A 20,786-nucleotide genomic window follows, 5' to 3' on the forward strand; every position below is an offset into this window, starting at 1 on the left:
CTCTGACCATGACTGAAATGAATTTTAATTGGAGAGATATCCATACTTGGTCTTGCAAGCCAGTTTTGTGTCTTTGCACCTAGTATTTCCTTAATAAATGAGACATAGCAAAGGACATGTGACTTACATTTACCAGTGCCAACAGAGTTATTTAGGAAAAGTATCAGATTTTCACTTACAAGTCCAGTAGTTTCTCTAGGCAACAAATCTACATAAAAATCCATTGTGGATGTAGAAGTTTGTAGGAGTATTCCTGCTGTGATATGTTTATATTCTCTGATACAAGCAGAAACGAAGGTGGCTAAAGAAATCATGTTACTCAGCTTGCCAAGGGTTTCATTCCCCTAGAACAGAGTGCAACATGCACTAACTAGGACAAATGATTTAATCTTCTCATCACTGAGTGTTTTAAAATTTCTTTTGGCTGAATGAACATAAAAATGGGCTGTTCATACCCAGCCAGTACGTTTCTTTTACAGTGAAAAGGTACAATTTACAGGTTCATTGTCTTGCTTCATCAATACATGTTCAGGTCTACACTGGATACTATATAATATCCTAAAATTAAATCTATATATATGTTTAGAAAGAAAGAGAAACTTAATCTGATTAAATTATTCTCCTTAAATATTTAAAATTTTTGATCAATATTGAATCACATATCTTTAAAATAATACTTGATTTTTGTTGTCAAGTGACCAGAAAATTGGAATGCAATTTTCTGTCTATAAAATGTATATTACTTTCTTATTTCCTATCATACACTATATTTTCAAGTGACACAAGGCATTTATTCTACTTGCTTTCAAAAGACAATGAAATTAAATAATTTTGTCCTTAAACATACTGCAATAAAGAGAACACATTGTTATTATCTGGAGAGAGTGTTTTTTGGCTAAGATAGGAAATAGGAAAACTTATGGCAGAGTTACACTTTGAATTAGAAAAACCAAGAAAAATTAATTAATTAGATTTTTCAGGGCAAAGAACTCAGATGCCAGTTTTCTGATCATCATGCTGTGTTCTGATATGAATCCAAAAAATTGTCTTATTTCATTGTTGATATTTCATTCTGTTATGCTTAGCAGGAAGCCACTGCAGTCACTAATGCAAGGTAGGTCATCTTCAGCTATGTGCCAAACTGCATTCAAATAAACTCAGAGTATTCTAGTGACCAGCAATCACTAGCTTGTCAGCCTCCTCTGTCAAGCCTCCCTTATCTCTAATATAACCCAAATACCGGAACTGAGTTTGAATTCAGAATGGTCATTTTATTATTTCAGTTCTGTCCAGGACATTTCATTTTGGATGAAACCTCTGGATTTTGACACCAGCTCTGCATTGTCTGTCACAAGTACTTGTCTGAGATGGAATAATCTGAATTTTTACATTTAAACTTTTACTGAACTCCTTCTTGAGTGTGTCTTTTTGCCTTTAAAGTATACAAAATCATGTCAGATCTTTCTCTTCTATAAATTCCAGCTTTAAGAAGATAACCTTATGTGTAAAAACTGTCATCAGCATAAACACCAAAAATTTGATTCTATGTGAGAAGTCTATTGTGAACACGTTATACTGACATAAATCAACTGTAACCAGTCTCATTCACAGAATCACAGAATTGTTAGGGTTGGAAGAGACCTCTGGAGGTCCAAGGCAGGGTCACCTAAAGCAGGTTACAGCGGAATGCATCCAGGTGGGTTTGGAGTGTCTCCAGAGAGGGAAACCCCATGACCTCCCTGGGCAGCCAGTTCCAGTGCTCTGCCTCACTCAATGTAAGGAAGTTCTTCCTCATGTGCAGATGGAACTTCTTGTGTTTATGGTCATTGTAACTGGCCCTGTTGCTGGGCACCACTGAAAAGAGCCTGGCATGGATCCTCTGTCACCTGCCTTTGAGACATTTATGTGCATTAATCAGATCCCCTCTGTCTTCTGTTCTCAGACTAAACAGGCCCAGCTCCCACAGTCTCTCCTCACAAGAGATGCTCCAGACCCCAAATCATCTTTGAAATGGCCCTTCACCAACCATTTCCAGACTCACCTCATCTTCATGTACTGAGGAGCCCAGAATTGGACACAGCACTCCAGATGTGCCTCACTAAGGCCAAGCAGAGGGGAGGATCACTTCCCTCAACCTGCTGGCCACACTCTTCCTGATGCAGGATACCCAGGATTCATATTAATTCAAACAGACATGAAATAAGTGAAATATTTAAAATTTTGATCCCATATATTTTTTTTTCTCCTGACCCAAGGCCTTCAGAGTTGGTAAGAAACTTTTTGCTTACCTTGAGGGACTATTGGCTAGATTTTTATAATTTAATTTTTAGGCTTGTTGCTTTTTTTCTTGGAAAGCACTGAGATAAAATGCTTATTGTCTGATGTGTGTTGGAAGATCTAAAAGGGAGGGAGGTTTTTTATACTACCAAAATAGCTCCTTACAATCCTTACTAGGAATAAGCTCCTTGCTACTAGTATTGTGAGTTTCTTCTCTGGTTATTGATATTTTTTTTAAATTAACATTATCAGAAATGTACAGAATATGGGAATTCTAAAATAATTTCTCCTCACTGTGGTCAAGTAATTCTGGTGCAGTGGCAGCAGTATTCTGGTCCTGATGTCACATCTAAAATTTCCTCAGATAACTGGCTTGTAATATAAGGAAAGTGATATGAAATTTGACCAGTCCTTTGTGAATCCTTAGGTAATCCTCAACTACCCTCAGATCTGATTAGATTTAGATAATTTAATTTTAGTTTTGTCTGTCGAGATACATACATATCACATACATATGTAAACAGAACAAAAATGCTCCAAAAGATCCTTTGAGTATTTTTCTTTTTATAACTGATGAATAGATACCATTAGATCATTGAACAGATCATTTCCAGTGACTGTACTGGGATGAATCCAAACAAAATCATATTTCTTTAATTACCCCATCTTCCAACTGCACCTTTTTCTTAATAAAGAACAAAAGAGAGTTTTCCTTTGCTAATAAAGCCAGCTGTATTCACTAGACACAAATGCAACTAATGAATAGTTAATGGACAAAATGAAAAATTGGCTTGTTTTGAAAAAGTGGACAAAACAAACACTAACACATCCCTGGAAACTTTCTGTATACAGACTGTACATTTAAACTAGCTGCAGTCAGATCAACACTTACAGACACTTTTTTGACAGATTCATTTTGGGGGTTTATTTCCCTTCTAAGTGTACATTCCCAGAAAAATATGATGTTCTTTGACAATTAATGTGTATTGTCCAAGAATTAGGTGGAATTCTCTGACACAGAGTGAATTACTTTTTAATGCAAAACAGGGCATTTTTTTGTTTTATTCGTGCTGCCTGAGAAACCAAAACACTTCACGAATGGACAGCCTGGCACTTCTTGCAGGGTAAAGTCATTTAATTCCACTGAGCCCCTGATATATTGGTAATGTCAGGCTGTCATGTCATAGAACCTTTTCTCATGTGGAATGGCTTCCAGCAAGCATTTCTATTGCTCCTGGTCAAACCCTGTGCAGCACTCTGCCATGAATAGCTTCATGCATTCTGCACATTTATTTCCTGAATTATAGGCCATACTCTGGCCAGATTCACATTTCATTTTGATAACTTTTTTGTTGACCAAGGTTGAATTGCCAAGACTGCAAATATTGTTATATAGCCTTTATAAATATGTTGAAGAGGTATGATTCAGTGTTATTATCTTTATTGACATAGGTTTTAATTCAAGTCATTAACTGTATAGCACTTATGTCCATCTGATCATCCATAACAATTTTGTAATACAAAACATTGTAACATATTGGTTTATTTTTCAGCATATTGCCTTGGATGCCTCATTTGAAAATCTGCATCTGAAATATTGAGAATATGCAGAAAGATGTACTGGAAGAGTGCTCATTAGAGCACATCTGCTTTGCTTCTGAGGAGTGCAGTGGTCTCAGGCAGGTTGTTTCATGTTTGTTTACAGAAGAATATTCTCTTTCTGGGCACTTCAACAATATGAAATACACAACTCAGCACATTGAGGTCAGCAATATTCTTTCGACCCTGGAAGCAGGAAAAAAGTTTTTTTATTGGCGTGGGAGGAAAAAGGAACAAACAGCAAATTGGTCTCCCTAGTTTGTCTTTTTTTGCAAGAGAGAGCAATTGTGTTATGGAACAGGTTAGCTCTGCAAGGCTTTAGTAGCACCCTTGCCTTACTCATCATAACCTCTTTCCCCCTCTCTATGACAGTATTCAATGAGCATTGCTGAGTGAATCACCATTGCTTTAGCACAGCACGGGGAACAATGAAAAAATGCATAAATTCTGCACTTTGGAATACTTAGTAAAGACTTTTCTCAGAATCATAGGATTGCTTAGGTTGGAAAAGACCTTTAAGATCATCAAGTCTAATCTAATACTGCCACGCTCACCACTATCCCTAGGACTGCATGTCTTTTAAATACCTCCAGGGATGGTGAATCAACCACTTCCCTGGGCAGCCCATCCCAATGCTTGACCACCCTTTCCATGAAGAAATTTTGAAATTTTTCCTAATATTCATTTATGCCTCCGTTTGTGCAACTTGGGGCCATTTCCTTTTATCCTATTGCTTTTTGCTTGGAAGAAGAGTCCAACCTCCTGTAACTTCCTTTCAGGTAGTGATAAAGTCCTCCCAAGCCTCTTTTTCTCCAGGTTAAACAGCTCCAGCTGTCCCAGCTGCTCCTCATCAGACTTCATCATTCTCCATAATAAGGCCTCCTCATCCAAGCCTTTCCCCAGCTCTGTTCCCTTCTCTGGACACATTCCAGCACTTCAGTGCTTTTCTTGTAGTGAGGGCCCAGAACTGAGCACAGGTTTCGAGCTGTGGCCTCTCCAGTGCTCAGTCTAGGGCACAATCACTGCCCTGGTCCTGCTGGCCACACTATTCCTGATGCAAGCCAGCCTGCCTTTCCTTAATACTTACAAAAAAACCCACATGCATGCAAGTAAGCAAGCCACTACTGACAACACTGTGTACAAGCAATAAATGTAAATTCCAATACACATTGATTTAACACATTGAAATAGTCATGACATTGGATGCAGACTTCTTGAATGGAAGAAAAGAAAGTTAAAAAAGACAAAACTCAGTGAAGACAACTTAAAATTCAATCCATGTATTTTTAGGTGCCTGACTTAGCCAGGAGCTCTTATTTTCACAGAAGCCCACTTGTCTATATTGACACTAAAGCAAATTTAGGAATTTTAGCTTTAATAAAACACACATTTTCATTAAATTCATAGGAAAATGTCATCGTCTTCCATGTTCTCATGAGTCATGAAGTACTACTCCACTTCTAAACTCTGCTGCTGCTGGCTGATGCCTCAGGTTTTTTATGTGCCTGCCCTGACTGTCCAGCTGACAAAACTGTCTACATAAAGCACCATAGAGAAGGAGAGTGTGGACTTTGCATAAACCTCTAAAATTATTGTTAAGAAGATTCTGAGGGCAAAGGCATTGCAAATAGATTCTTCTTGGTAAATGCTAGGGAAATTCTAGTCTCAATAAGATAATGAGGTAAAGCTTGAAGGAAACAGGAAAATCAATTTTCAAGAATAAATTTATTACCTTCTTCTGTTACTGTACACATGCATAGTGCAGATTTAGAAAGAAAATCAGAACAAATGGGAAGCAATATGTGACTGTTTATTCCTGTAATAGGTGAAAAAGAAAGCATGTACAGTAACTTATCTATTCCAAGCCATGCTGATGTGAACTGAAAAGCCCTGCTCAATTCATTGGCTTAAAGCCAATTTAACCTCATCAAGACTTTTGCCTGTAGCAGTTACATCACAGCTATTATGTTTTTTCCCCTCTGTCTGCAGGGAGAAATGCATACTCTAATGCATTGAGTGTTGCTACTTTCTTCATATGCCAGGAAATTCCAGGGGAGAGGAATCCTAGATCTCCTAGAACGTATGTATTTGGAAATGACAGATGGGAGCACTCCTCATGCCTCATCTTCTGTTCAATATTTCAGAATTAAAATGTGATGGGGGCAAGGTGGTTTTTTAAATTACATTTTCCACAGGTGCCATTTTCTCATGGTAGTAAATAACCAAATCTGCTATGCAATCTGATGCTCCTAGATGGAATAGTTGAGCTTCAGGAACAGTGTCGAGCACCACTATCTTTGCCACAGATTGTCACACCACTGTCCTTCAGTCTGAACTCAAAGGATCCATTTTGTGCAAATGTTAACATTTGCTTGAAGACTTGTTTTGATTTTTCTAGACTCTGGAAAAACTGCCATGGTTAGTGCTAAAAAGTGCTCCAGAGCTCTGGTAAAAGCAGTGTCTGACAGTGTTCTACTGAACTGTGTTCCTGGTGACAAAGTCTGGATCTGAGTCTAGTGTTGACACCCAGGCCAGTATGTCAGGCTAGCTAGAGCTCAGTACACTTTAGCTGTCTAAAACTGAAAAACATGCACCAGAGCCAGAGGAGGTAAAGCAACATGTCTGTGCTTTAATTAATACCCCAAAGCATTCTCTTCTCAGTCCCACTGATAATAAAAACCCATGAACAAAGCTGTGGGATTTCTGATATATATTTTGGGCAAGAAAACATAGTAAAAAAATTACACTAGTTTGCAGAGCTGTCATCATAGTTTGAACGAGGGCAGAGATGAGGAAGTTAAAGTCTGTCCAAATTCTCTGTTTGTTCATGTGCTAATTTAGTGTGATGCTGGAGGGGAATAATCTCTGAAATAGTAATTGTCAGGTCTAGGATCTCAGACTTTGCCATACTGTGGGAGATGTTGACCTTCATCTGATATATCAAAGGTCAGCTACTGGTGAAAGACAACACATTATTCCCATGTCTTCACAGCACTTTACATGCAAACAAACAAAGATAGGTCCTTATCCTAAGGATCTTGCTTCTAAATTAGCTACAATAAGCAACAGATATCAATAAGGAAAAGACAGAGAGACACAGAGTTAGTTAATATTGAAATGCTGGAATAGTGAATGTAATATTCTGGGTATTTGCTGATGATCCAATTCTCATAAGCAGGAATGAAAATTTAAAATTTGGATGTCTTTTTTTCTCATATGTATAATAGTTATAAAGGTATGGACAGAGAAAGAAATTGACAAATGATGCTTTGGGTTTTGCAGATGCTACGTTTTCCATAATAAACTGTCTACAGTAAATCTTAACCTTTGCAAAAGAATTTAGCATTCATTGCCAAGCATTCATTTGAACACTGGACCCAAATATTTTTTGCCTTATCCACACCTCTTTTAATGCTCATCTTCTTCAGGCACTTTTGTTACTGAGTTTTAGTAGCAGAAGTGCTCAAAGGTAGTCAAATACAAAAATTAAGTCTAATTCAACCATGAAAATTAAAGGGACTCCCTTCCTTATGCATAGATACATGTGTGAAGCTTTTTTCAATAGGAATTGACAGGAAATTGGGGGAAAGAAAAACACTTTAGTTTTCATACAATACATTTAAACAGAAATGAGAACATAAGGAGTAGTCAAAAAAAAAAAAAAGACAGGAGTAGTTTTGTTATGAAAATAATGGAACCAAAATATCCATTGGGGAATTTTAGCTTCTCCGCTGAAGAATAATTCTACAATTCCAGAGATATTTATGCTGCTACAGCTATTGAGTAGTTGTAGAAACATTTTTTCTTCTCCATATTTTGGTTATTAGATTTTGATTCCCTAATTTTATGTTATCAGAATTATGTAGTGACATCTTCTCTTTCCACAAAGTCTAGAAATTCCCCATCGGTTGAAATACAAGACTAGAGAAGATTGCATAATGGGGCTGATTTCATTTCACGGTTCGTGCTGATATTTTGTCTACTCTATGGAAAAAATCATGTAGTCTAGGAAACTTACAGACATGTGTAATGCTGATTGCTACAGCAGGAATATAAATTTCAAAAGCCATAGAATGTTAGAATCAAGGGCAAACTTTACTTCAAGATTCACTCAAAAGATTGATGACTCAATTCAGAATATTTCAAAACCATCTAAGCACAGTCCTTATGTTTGGAAATACCCACAACAAAAGCCATCAGCTCCTAATTTCTATCAATAACTTACCCTTCAAAGTCAGAATAATACAAATGTGGAGGCACTGCAAATTCTGTGTTAGACGAGCAGTAACACCAGCCTCTACAACCTACACATTCCTCGAGGAAAATGAGGAGCAAATGTCTCAGGGAACAGCTTCATTCAAAGTACTGCAGCAAATGAAAGCTCTTCCATTAACAAGGAGCCAGTTTAAATCAACCCCTCGTTTGTGAGAGACTAAAAGCTTGATTCAAAGTCCATTAAAGTAAATGTCAGTCTTCCCATCGACTTCAAGGGGTTTTAACTTAGAACTGAAAATCAAAACTGCAGACATCTGCTGGTGTCTGTTCACAGGCCAAGATGAAATTAATTATTTTTGCTGGATTGGGTTTTGATGCTGCTTGTGGTGCACACAGAAATATTAGATAAAGCCCACCCTGTGCCTGTACCGAGGAGAAAAAAGTAGTGAGAAACACTGCCTACACAACTCAAGAAGGAAAGCTCTCTTCCCCTTACACCTCAATGTTAAACATCCTACACTAGAATGTGAGAGCTGAGATTTAATTCAAAGACCATGATATGCTATCATGACTCTAAGCATTTATCTGGTACAAACTATCTGGTTCCACTAATGACATACATCAGAGAAGGAGTTGCCAATTTCCCACTGAGTTCTAAATATGTAGATGAATCCTTATATTCCTAAATCAGCATGTAATTCCTATTAGATACTTATGTCTTGAAACCTCTGAATCTATCCAGGTTCAAGCAATGTTTCACAAGTTGCCCTCCTACAGGTAGTTTATTGGGACACAGATTCAGTTACCATAAGCGTCCTTAATTCTGGAGGATCTTTTGCTGCAGACTACCAACTTAATTTCAGCAAATCCAACTTTGTTACACTAGTAGCTGTTCTAGTTACAGTAAACTACATGTATGAGAACAACTGAGAAATTAAGATTTGGAATTGGCAGGATCCTGCCCAGGAGATAGGTTTATTTGCAGAAAACCACTGAATAAATCCTTAGAGAAAGCTGTGAAGAAGGAGAATCATTCATTTTTAGAATGAAAAGTTGAAGTGTAGAGGTGCAAAGAGTAAAGCTGTAACAGGGAAAAATGGAATATATAAAACTAACCAATTAGCATTTCATCATCTATATATTATCTAGACAATAAAATTTATTTCATAGTTGTAAATACTATAAAGTAAAATCAAAAGTAATACTCAAGGTGTCTTTATAAGTATGTAGCTCCCAGGCAATTAGATTGGGAGAATATTTAATAGTGCCTAAAACATTTGCAGCAATAAAGATTTCAATTCCTATAAGGGTGTGGGTTTGCAACAGTGAGAAATCAACCAGTTAGTGAATACCAAGCAATATGAGAAGCATTTCCAATAATAAACACAATTAGCAATGTAGATGAGAAATCTATCTGATTTATAGGCTGCATATGCAATTATAACACATTAATAAAATGTTACCCACTGAGCAATCCAATACATTTGTTTACCCATGCTCCTAGATTAAGAAAGTAATGTTGTCAACCAACCAATTGTGGGCATTACATATTCAAGATTAATTACCATCTGCATGGGACAGATGTTAAATCTTCAATTTCACAGCAAGGCATCTATAGCTTATTTCCCTTGGACTGCTTCTTTCTCTGATCAATAAATGCATCAGCCTTGCTGTTCATCTTGCCACAGAGGTCAGAGGAATGACAGAGGTACATCTGGTTTTGTGTCAAATAAGGGCTGGTGAAATGAGTCCCATCAAAGCAGATAAACAGCTCAGCTGCACTTGTCCTTCAGTCTTTTGCTCAGCTGCTCATGATTAAGTTTTAATCATTTCGGGAATATGCTAGCAAAAAAACTCCTCAAAATCAAAGCCAAACCCCGAGATCAAACCACAAAAGCAATCCTTTTGCATATTTTCAAACTAGAATTCATGTTCAATTTTCCTATGAACTGGGCTCCATTCCCCATCACACCTTCAGCAAATTCAATCATGCCTGTGTAAAAGCAGATTTTGGCTGGAAATAAACTTGCTAAAACTCTAGTTTTTTATTATTATTGTTACTATTATCATTTCATTCTGTTGCATAAAGAAAGAAAATCAACTTTTGAATTAATAGTCATTTTAGTGACCAGAAAGCGCTGTCTTTGGGAAAAAACAAACAAACAAACAAACAAACAAACAAAAACCCAAAAAAACCAAAAAACAAAGAAAAAAACCCCATAAGAAATGTTTAAGGCATAAAAAACTGAATAAATTTTAAAGGCATAATGACTTCACAAAACATTGCATATTCTCAAATTAGGACTTGACCAAGAGCAATAGAACAACAATCTTGCTATGAACAACCATAGCAAGGTGTAATAACCAGGTCTCTATTCTTTAGCTGCTTCCCCACTTTGCTTAAAGCTCTGCAATCTCATCAACCTCAGTTTGTGCCACCTCAGTCACCCATGACTGCTCTGAATTGTCTACTCTGTGAAGATGGGAGCTCTAACACAGTTCTGGTTAGACAGACGGCTGCTTCCATTCTGTTAAAGTTGCTTAGAAATGTCCAAAGGCACAGAAAGAGTCAAGGCTACAATTTCCTTTATCTGATGAAATGACAGCTTTGCTCAGCTCTCACATACACACCAGGTCATCCAGGTGTTCTTCGATTATTTTGCTAACCTGAGGAAGTGACTCATTCTCTTCCATCCCAGAGGAGAGCCCCAAGCACCATGGAGTGCCCTGAGCACAAAACGCTTCTCTGCTGCTGAAGATCTCACCCTGTGCAGTCAGGTGTGCAACAGGGCAAGACAAAAGGCCTGACAACAACTGGGAAGGAAAGGCTTCTGGTCCCAGAAAAAGTGTAATAAAAAGTACACTTTGTTTGAAACCTGGCATCTCCCTCAACATGTGTGTGGGTTTAGGTCACTCTGACCGGGATAATCCATGACTAGATCCTCCTTTCACAATCTGAGCTCAGTTCCTGGGGTGGCTGATTTGGCTTCTGGACAGTTGTGTAAAAACAACATGACATTAGCACATTAATGTGCTAATGTGCTCTCAGTAAATGTTAGTTGTATTTTCTCCCAAGAGTGGAGAAGCCAGACATTTCTGCACAGTTTCCTGGACTGCCAGAAGCCAATTAAACTGGATCTTCTTGCAAAGAGGGAGAGAGATAGTAAATTAAAAGATCTAGATCTCCTGCAGAGGCAGCTGTGTAAGGCGTTCAAATGTTTGCATTCCATTAAACTGAGCATGGTTTCCTGACTGAGAGTCTGTATGCAATCTATCTGAGAGGCAATGCCTGTGTTAGACATAAAACACAGGCGTGGTCTCAGGAGTTTTAAGTCCTACCCAAGAATCTAGATGCAATATATGTCTTAAAATAATGCTTTAAATAAAAGCTATGGACAACTGCTACAGTCATAAAACTGCAGAATGATTTGGGTTGAAAAGGACTTTTAAAGACCATCCAATCCAACCTCACTACAATGTTTAAGGACAGGTCAGGCTGTTTAGAGCTCCATCCAACCTGATCTTGAATGTTTCCAGGGACTGGGCATCTACCACTTCTCTGGGCAGCCTGTTCCAGTGTCTCACCACCTGCATTGTAAAAATTTCTTCCTTATATCTAGTCTGAATCTACCCTCCCTTCATTTAGAACCGATATCCCTTGTCCTAAAACAACAGACCCTGCTAAAAAGTCTGTCCTCATCTGTCTTTTAAGCCCCCTTTAAATACTGAAACTCAATAGGGTCTCCCGAAATCCTTATATCCAGGCTGAGCAATTCCAGCTCTCTCAGCCTTTCCTCTTTGGGGAGGTGTTCCATCCCTCTGCTCATTTTTGTGGCCTTCCTCTGAACCTGCTGCAGCAGGTCTGTGTCTTGCTTGTTCTGAGGATCCCAGAGCTGGATGAGAGGGGCTGGTGAGAACTCCAGGTGGGGTCTCACCAGAGCAGAAGGGAAGAATCCCCTCCCTCGACTTCCTGCCCACACTGCTGGTGATGGGGCTCAGGATACAATTTGTTTTCTGGGGTGTAAGTGCACATTGCTGGGTCATGTCCAGTATTTCATCCACCAAACCCCAAGTCCTTCTCATCAGGGTCACTCTCAATACACTTTATCTCCCAGCCTGTATTGATACCAGGGGTTGTCCTGACTCAGGTGTTAAACATCATTGCCCCACTTCTCAAGCTCAAAATACTATGTATAAATGCGGAATTAAGGTTACACAACTAAATTTTACTTTGAATTTTTATTTTTCATCACCTTATCAATACCAGCACTGTTACTACGTTAGAAAATGTAATTCCCATTTTATAAAGGATAATCTCCATTTTGTAAATGGAGAACTAAAAATGAGCATAGACTCAGTAACCTGTCCAAAAATTAATTCCTTTATATGAGTTCTAACTCCTTCAAGTCTAAGGTGAATTTACTTCCACATTCTCTTTATTTTTATAAAAAGTTTCAGATGTATTACAGAAACTATTGTGAAGTACACTTTATTCTGTTCTGAAGGCAAACACTCTGGTCTCAAGATGTTATGTCTAGCGGACACTGTGTCCAGGACACAGTGATTTTGAGAATCTGTTTTATGGTAGACCACTTTATCTGCTTCCATTGACAGTGCTCTCTCTAAAGATAAGTATACAGCTGTGCTGCTGGAGTTTTCTGCAAGAGGAACTCGTTGACTTTGAACCTTTGTTCTTTTGGTTATATTTGTTTCAGTGGAAAAAAAAAGGATAAACAAGGCTCTGAATTGCTTTACACAATACATAGGAAACGTCAAAATTTCATTTAAGTCTTAGCCATGAACTATAGGAAAAACAACATTGTCCACAGAAATACTGTTTCCATTAAAAATAAGCTATTCTCACTACTGTTGTTGCAGCAACATTTAAAATGGGAACGAAGTCAAAAGTTAACACAGCTGTTAAAGACCTGTGGGGACCTTTCTGTTGTTGCTAGAGAAAGTTAAGTGGAAGAAACAAATGAGGCAGTGGAGTTATTCTAACAGAGGGATGCTCAGAGCAAGGCCAAAGACTTTGCCAGGGAGCCAGGAGCTGCAGTAAAGGCATTTCACATGCAGGACTCAAACTGGGCATGAGAAAACAGGTGTTTGTTACATATACTTTCTTTCAAAAACCAGAGAACAACGTGATAAAGTTGTGGTACAGTCTCAATGGCTCAAATCTCCCGACTTCTTTTGTAGTCATCCTTGTTTATTGCCAGTAGGCTCCAGAAAATAGTTTTAGGAGCCCTGTGTGCCAGGTATCTTGCTATCTGGTGGAACAGACAGTGTTGGTTATTTTTCTTTAGATTTTTAAATATGGAATTTGTATTGTGATTATCTGCACTTCTCCAGTTAAAGGAGTCTCACTTGGTAGGAAAAAAAATAATAGGACTGTAGTGAAAAATAAAAAGGCAGAAAGGGAAAATGTGATTCTGCAGCTGAACCGTACTAACTTAGAAAAAGGGGTTTAATAAACACCAAACAGGAGAAAAAGAAAGATGGAGCAAAAAAGTTGTCAAACACTAGAATAGGCTGCCCAGGGAAGTGGAGGAGTCACCATACCTGGAGGCATTTGAAAGACACTTAGATGTGGCACTTAGGAACATGGTTTGGTGGTGGACCTGGCGAAGAAAGGCCAATGCTTGCACTCAATGATTTTTAAGGACTTTTCCAACCTAAGCATTTCTGTGGTTCTGTGATTGTGTGCAGTCTATCAGCACTCAGCTAGGACAGTCAGATTCTGGTGTCCATTTCTGCAACTGTTTCCATGTATCACTTATTGACCAATCATTTATTTAAATAAGGAAGGAGATTGCCTCCTGTGAACACTGATCAAACTATGAAGGTAAGGGGAGTTTTAAGGATACCCCACTATGCAACATCTGTCTAACACTAGAGTTTTCTCAGGAAGTAAAGAAATTTGCTGGAGTTGTTACTGAGATATTTAACTGGTTTTTATTGACTTGATATTCAGCTTTTTATTGGTTTCTTATATAATTTCCAACTGATCTCCATAGTATGATTTTTTATTTTTTTAAAAAGCAAACATAAAGATGAAAACCTAGTTGGTAGGAAATGACAAATCATAGCTGCAAAGTTGGTTGGCATATAGGATAGAGAAAAGGACAAACCCTGGGAAAAATTTAGATGATCTGTCTCTCTGGAGATTCAAACATTTTGATGTCTGTCTTGTCTGAGACAATACTGAAATATACTGAAAGGTCCTGTGGGAACAGCCTTGGTGCACAATGTTGGCACAGTCAGAGCCGTGGGCCTCAGGAATCCATGACATTCCAGCCCATGACAGACACTGGACAAAAGGAGAAGCTAAGAGCCACTGTTGTTGGTTTTCATTTAATAATTGGAGATATTTTCTTAAATAATAATAGTGGTACAGATTCTCCATATTATCAGAACATTTCATCCAGAAAGGAATATATTATCTGCAAAAACCCTAGTCTTCACCACTGAGACATGGAATACTTTCTAATTGCAGAGATGAAACTTGTGATTCTCCCTCTGCAAACCATTGCCCCCTTCTTCACCTCCTAAAGCACATATTTGAGATAAAAGAGATTTTTTTTTTTTTTTAACTTTCAAGGTGGTTTTCTACACAGAAGATTACTTTTCTTATGTCTGTTGTTAACCGTTCCTGCTACTCTAGTCTCTACTTGTGTTTCCTCATACTCCTGGTAATATCTCTGCTTTTATGGCTGTGCTTTGCCACAAATGTGGTTAATAAATGACTCATAACTTAATATGTTTTATAATTTAGTATGATACTGTGTTGCACTGGAATATCAGGTGTGTAATTTAGACCACATAATGAAACAGGAAAGGTACTGGAGCAGTAAAATTTCAATTTCAAAATGACACGTGTTTGCAAAGTGCATAAACATCAGACATATAGCAATAATCAAAGGTAATGAAATCCTGCAGGTACCTTGTAGGAGCCCTCACCAGTGCAATAACACCACAGCCCACAAAGGGGCACCCAGATGCAGCATTTAAATCCACAACCCTCTAGTGCCTTCCCATGTGTATTTCCAGACACTTTAGAAGTTTCCAGATAAAAGTTTCCTCTCACCATGACACTGCTCCCAAGTCTCGGTGAAATCCCAGCTTATAAAAACCTCTACAGTCAGTAGGATTCATTTGAATATACACTTAATTAATCTCTTCATTTATCACCCTGACAACTATGATACAAGAGTAATTTACAGATATTGCTTTTTTTTACAAAACTACCGACATGTTTTAGACTAATGAAATCGAGGCCAACAACAACATTAAAAAACAGCCTCAGAGGAAAACTGCCAAATGCTTGTTTGGCCAGAATGTTTATCATAAAAATAACATTACACATGCTCAGTTCTTATCAGTCAAATGCTTCTTGAATTTGCTCTATATGCATTTGGCTATACCCTTCCCTTTTCTGTTAAAGTCTATCCACACAGACGTTGAAATTTTGCCCCTTTCCATTGCTGGAAGCTCAGATATGACTCAGCTTTTCCAACAAACCCCCCTGCATTCCCAATCTGCCTGGTGTATTGCACTGAACATATGTATGCCAGTCCTTTTTTCATGTGAGTCTGTAAAGTCTCTGACCCACTGCAGAAACAAAGAAGTGATGGGGCCAGTTTTGAGGCAGTTGTGGTGTCAATGTTATTCTCAACTGTTAAGAAACCTGAAATGAAAGGCAACTGTATTCCACTCAAAAGATTTGCATAATGAATATATGGCTGTGATTTCTGCCCAGTATATTTGCCAGACCACTGCTTTAAATACTAACAGTGTCTGAGAAACTGAGCTCTGTTTGTTGTACAGCTGAGAGGCCCAACCAGGAAAAATCAGACTAACTCAGCCAAGGAGGGTAATAGTTTTACTGAGAAACATCTGACTGGCATGTCTGCATGAGTATCCTGGTGAGCATCTTGTGTTCTAAGTGAGGACGTTGTACAATCCTAAGCAACATTAAAAACATCTTCTTGTATACAAAAAAAAAAAAAAAAAAAAAAACCCAAAACTTTTCACTATTTAGTCTTGCTAATTAAAAAGTATGCAATGATTGAAAAGAGGCCCTTAGGGCAATGGCAAGGCATCAATTTCTATGACTAAAAATTCTGCCTATCAGTTTTAACTCTGCCATTGTCTTCAGAACAATGCCTAATAGTGTATCTGCAACTACAGCATCTTATACTATGCAATTGCACAGGTTTACATCCATTTACAAAACTAGAAAACATGTCACATTTCCAATAAAAATCACACATTACATCAAATGGCAATGCCTTTGTCTCGAGAATAGTGGCTGGAAAAGGGTAGCCACGTGGAAGTAGTGAGATTTGAGAGATTTTATTTGGAATACAATGTCACAAACAAACAAGTTATTATCTGAGAATCCTCTAAATTTTACCTCTTTTTTTTCAAAAATCAAAATTGGACAGTAAAGTGAGCAATTCACAATACAGATTCCAGCTATAGATGATGTTTTTCCTTACTCATTGTCCTGCTCTTTTGCAGACTAAAATAAGAAAGATGGCAATATTGTATGTGACCAGCAGCTTGCAGGAAATGTCTTTGGTAGCAAAGGGCTATTTGTCACCACCTAAACTTGTATTAAGCCATTTAGCATATGCTTGCTCAAAATCTTGCTGCAGAATGAGAAATGACATGCCATGAACTCAGTTGTAAGATAATAGTACTCAGCCAAGCAAATTTGTATCTTGATATGTCTGGTACAATTGAAAGATTTATTATGTCCTACCCATTTACTGCACATTGCAGGCAGAGTTGTAATTGGCCAGGATGGTTAAGATTTGATTTCAGATAATGCTTCTATCAGCTCGATTTTTGCTAATAGGCATAAGTGTTCCATACAGAATTATATCTTCCTATGTTACAACCTGCCCTGGGTTGACTGTGTGCTGAAGTCACAACTTTTCCTGTTTTACATCATTTGTTATGAGAGAATACAGAGATATGTATTTGATCACGGCCCATATTTACACATGAGGAGAATGATATTTCTCAGCAGTTTACCCAAAATGTCACCATTTTCAAATCAGTAATCATTGTCAAGAGGCTTGCAGACTCCTTTTTGACTCACTAGGACATTTGATGGATTATAATGATCATAGCTAAATATCCTTTGGCATCAGACAAAGGTATCTTTTTTTATGCTTGTTGTAATCCAATACAGAAAAATCAAAAAATTAGATGACAAATGAACATTAGTGAAGTGGGTAATTAGAAGTATGGTTTATGACCAACAGTAGTTAAATGGCTTCATTTTTATTAGAAGTATGGTTTATGGCCAATAGTAGTTAAATGACTTCATTTTTAAATATATATGATGAATCACATTAGCAGAATGGAGTGTAATGGAGGTAATGAATGCCTAATTCTCTTATGGAAATGCACAATGCCAGTTTCAGACAGAATCCTAATGACATAATTGTGCATGAGGATTTTGCCTTGTTTGCTTTTCTGAAGTCAGAACTTTAAACTGTTTTATTCTACATTCTTAATTGCTCTTGGGGAGGTTGTGTTTTTTGTTTTTTGTTTTTTGTTTTGTTTTTTTTTTTGGTGGGTTTGGTTTTTTGGGTTTTTTAAATGCTTTTTTGGGTTTTTTTTTTTTGTTTTTTTTCTCTTATGGCAGTGATTTGGATTATCTCCAGGGTGATAGCAGTCATGTATTAGTAACATTATGGAATGACTTTTTCAATAGATTTCTCAGTTAATTTTCTCATGGACTGTAGCTTGTAGGACAGAGCTAACAACAGGATTTTCTTCTTCACTGGAGGCACTGGAAAATACTGGAAGCTGATGGATAAGGCATGCTGGTGCGGCCTGATTGAATTAAATTTGAAAACTGCAGCAGCTGGTAACAGCTTCCTAATTCTCTGCTATGGAGAGAAGTAGGATGCCACAGTTCTAACCTACTGTTGTGTTTTTCAAACATGAGGAAACAAAACAATCAAATCAGACATGTTGTAGACTGGGATTTGCAGTCTCTTCCTACTTCCTTGGGTCAAAGGATCTCACAGGTTGTAATTATATCCACTTCCTTCTTTATCTTGTCCTCCAGTTAATCGTCACTAGTTGTGAAATTATCAGAAACTTAAGTTTAAAGGTTTAAAAGTTCTTTTATTTGATGGCAGTTTCTCATTTGATTTGTGACAAGCCAACAAGTCTCTCATTGTGCATGGAAATAATGCACTGTGATGAGCTTTGGCTTCTGCAGTACCTATTGTTTCAAATATCCAGATTTCCTTGACACAGGGAGAAGAACATATCATTGAGAATTGAGGACAGCACATAAGTGCTTCGTGGTACCCCAGTTTAAACTTAGACGTGGTAAAAAAAGAGAAAGAAAGAGCACTTTCCTCCTACCCTGTTGTAAATTTTGTGGGACATGGATACTTTGGAAGTGGTCTCTATTTGCGACATTAAAAATTAATTTAGAGTTAATAGCAGGTGCTGCTACCAATGCCAAATTCAAAAACAGTACAGGTGGGAGTCTGGGTTTTTTTGCAACATAGGTTGTGCTGCACTTGTTATCACAACTTTTTATCCCATTTTCAAAGTCAATGACAACATGTTTTTGGACACACTGACTTCCAGGATTCTCTTGGAGAATCAAGAATTTACATTTCAGCAGAAACACGATCTAGACAAGTTGCCTGTCTCTTTCCCTCGTCCTTTCTGCACAGCAACGTTTTAACAGGAAAGAGTTGATGCAACACCCTGAAGCAGCACATAAAACATGTTAGTAAAGGAAGAGATATTTGCTCCTTTTGCTGTTCCAAGGGAGAAGAGTTCATTTCTTCTTCTTCTTCTTTTTTTTTTTTCCGGTTTCAGGAAAATTCAAAATACAAAAAAGGTCCAAATAGTCCTGATTTAATTAACTACTGAGCCCTGTGTAACACTAAAAAAGGTTGCATTTAAAGCTACTTATTTTCAGACACTGATGCGCTTCTTGCAACTCCTGCTTTAATTAATCTCATAGAAAGTAAATTTTCAAAGTTGTTTTGTTGTCAGGGAAAAGGAGCTAGGCTACTGTGTGTTGGAGGTTCCAGAGGGAGAGCTGGAGAAAAAAATCATACCAGGCCAAGTCAATGCAAAACAATACATTTCTTTTAATGTGTTTACCAAGGATCATTGTTCTACCATTTTTTTCAATTCTTTTCCATGAAATATGCTTCACAAGGGACTGCTGGAGTGTACACAACAAAACAGACAAATGCAATGTTAAGGCAGATTGTTTAAAAAGAAATTAATCACAAATGTTAAAGAACCACAATATGATACTCTGGGGATTGTTCCAAGGGGACAAATGGCTTATGCAATTCAGGGTATGCAACTCTGGCCTGCTCAGAGCATCCGATAAGGGTGAGGATAACCATATGATTTTAATTGAAAGATTATGCTTGTGAGCCAGTGCTGGTTTCCTTTGTTACATGATGCACCAAACCACTCAGTCAAAGGACTCAAGTGGCTGAGCTGACATTTGAACAAGCACTGAATGTTTGACTATTTTTTATTGCCTCCCTTAATTTGCAGGGTTAGAAATGCCCACTAACATTGATATAAGACAATATTCTCTAAATTATTAAGCATCCTGTCAGTTAATAAGTAAGATTGGAATCAATAGTTTTTCTACTTAATCAACTTTATAATTAACCTACTATATTCTGAATTTCAGTTTCTAAGCAGCAAGGAATCTAAGTGAAGAATATTTTTGCAGGCAAAATTTGGAAGGATAGATCCTGAGCAAATATAAACAATGCATACAAGTGGATGACATGAAGTTATTTCAATTATAGCACTTCAGGTAGAATTTAAAACAGAACAAAGCAGATTTCCAAATATCCAGAGTTTGTATGAATTATTTTAGAAAATAAAGAAGGTCTAGGTCTGGAAAAAAAGTCCTTTTTTTAAATTCAAAATTTGAAATTTAAGTTCAAAATTTCAAATCAAGTCCAGTAGTTACTGCACCTGTCTGGCCCAGGGGTGGGGCAGAATGTAAGTATGTGTCCTCTCTCCCATAACTTAATGTTGTCTTATTTTGATTCATTCATCACACCCCAAAACATGATTTATTGTCTCTTACTGTGTGTGTGATATATTGCTATTTCATAAAGCTTTTGATGCAGCCCATCTTTCAACATGTTTCAGGAAGCAGAAGCTCCAGTATACACACAAGCATTGTTTATAGTGGTTCTGCATCATATTTAATGTTGTGGGTGTATTGGTTATCCAGGTAACTCTAAGAGGCATTCATCTTTTTCCTTTCCTTTTATGTCTTCATCAAAAGTTAAAAATAGGATTGGTTTTGATGCAGAACATTAATTTGAGGGAACTGATGTGAAGACCACAAACGAAACCTGTCATCTCCCACCTGCAGCTTTGTCAAATGTGAGGTGGTCTAATTTGCCAAGTTTCTAAGAGATGTCAGGCACAGCTGCTACTCATTTATGGTTTATAAAGAGACTTTAATCAAACCTATGTGGACTCTCAGGGCTTGCACCGATGGCAGGGTTCGACTGAACTCACTAGGTCCTTATTTCTTAGTGTAAAGTTAAAAGGTTTTTGAAAAATAATATCTGGATGCTGTAGTTGGAAGGATTGGTAGGATTAAACATAAGTACAGTAAGGGCTGTACAATAAATATTTGTTCTAGAAGAAAAGTC

The sequence above is a fragment of the Catharus ustulatus genome, chromosome 4 (assembly GCF_009819885.2).
Source record: "Catharus ustulatus isolate bCatUst1 chromosome 4, bCatUst1.pri.v2, whole genome shotgun sequence".
NCBI lineage: Eukaryota > Metazoa > Chordata > Aves > Passeriformes > Turdidae > Catharus > Catharus ustulatus.